The sequence below is a fragment of the Trachymyrmex cornetzi genome, unplaced genomic scaffold (assembly GCF_001594075.2).
Source record: "Trachymyrmex cornetzi isolate Tcor2-1 unplaced genomic scaffold, Tcor1.1 scaffold54, whole genome shotgun sequence".
Classification (NCBI taxonomy): Eukaryota; Metazoa; Arthropoda; class Insecta; order Hymenoptera; family Formicidae; genus Trachymyrmex; species Trachymyrmex cornetzi.
The window spans coordinates 46,061-46,276 of NW_017299850.1; positions in this window are offsets into that span (position 1 = coordinate 46,061).

Genomic DNA, 216 nt, shown 5'->3' on the forward strand with positions numbered 1-216 from the left:
ATAGTAGCACTTTTTTCTTACGTCCAATGCCATTTTAGGTTAGAATATATTATCAATAAATTAATACGACATTGCACATACATGATGTATCTCTTTTTGCTCTGCCTAATAAAAAGAGATAGATACTTGTAGTATTTACATCACTGACATGTCAACTTATATTCCAATATAGAAAATTGTATGTATATTGTACTATGTGAACACACACACGCACGC